The following is a 406-nucleotide window of genomic DNA, read 5'->3' as shown; positions in this document are numbered from 1 at the left end:
GGGGGTAAGGGTCTGTGATCAGACCGAGACAGCAAGAGACGCTGCTCCCCCCCCCCTCCACTCCTCCTCCTGCTCTCCTCCCTTTCATTACAGCCCCCTCCTTACAACTCCTCCAAATACCCCATATAACCCCTCCCTATAACTCCTATTACCCCATGTAACCGCTCCCTATAACTCCTCCTATTACCCCATATAACCGCTCCCTATAACTCCTCCTATTACCCCATATAACCGCTCCCTATAACTCCTCCTATTACCCCATATAAACCCTCTATAGAACTCCTCCTATTACCCCATATAAACCCTCCATATAACTCCTCCGATTACCTTATAATTGCTCCCTGTAACTCCTCCTATTACTCCATATAATCTCTCCCTATAACTCCTCCTATTACCCCATATAACC

The 406-nt window shown here is 47.8% G+C and overlaps 1 protein-coding gene across 2 annotated transcripts in view; it reads right to left on the bottom strand.

The window, feature by feature from the left end:
- Nucleotides 1-36, bottom strand: part of GABRA3 (gamma-aminobutyric acid type A receptor subunit alpha3) — a 53,026-nt gene extending 52,990 nt beyond the window's left edge. For both annotated transcript variants that reach the window (XM_075573087.1, XM_075573086.1), the window contains exon 1: nt 1-36. This exon is cut by the window's left edge and continues 820 nt beyond it. The gene's annotated coding sequence lies outside the window, so the exon portion shown is untranslated.
- Between the last annotated feature and the right edge of the window lie 370 nt (nt 37-406).

Source organism: Ascaphus truei, chromosome 16 (assembly GCF_040206685.1).
Source record: "Ascaphus truei isolate aAscTru1 chromosome 16, aAscTru1.hap1, whole genome shotgun sequence".
Lineage (NCBI taxonomy): Eukaryota > Metazoa > Chordata > Amphibia > Anura > Ascaphidae > Ascaphus > Ascaphus truei.
This window is presented reverse-complemented; position numbering and strand designations above follow the sequence as displayed.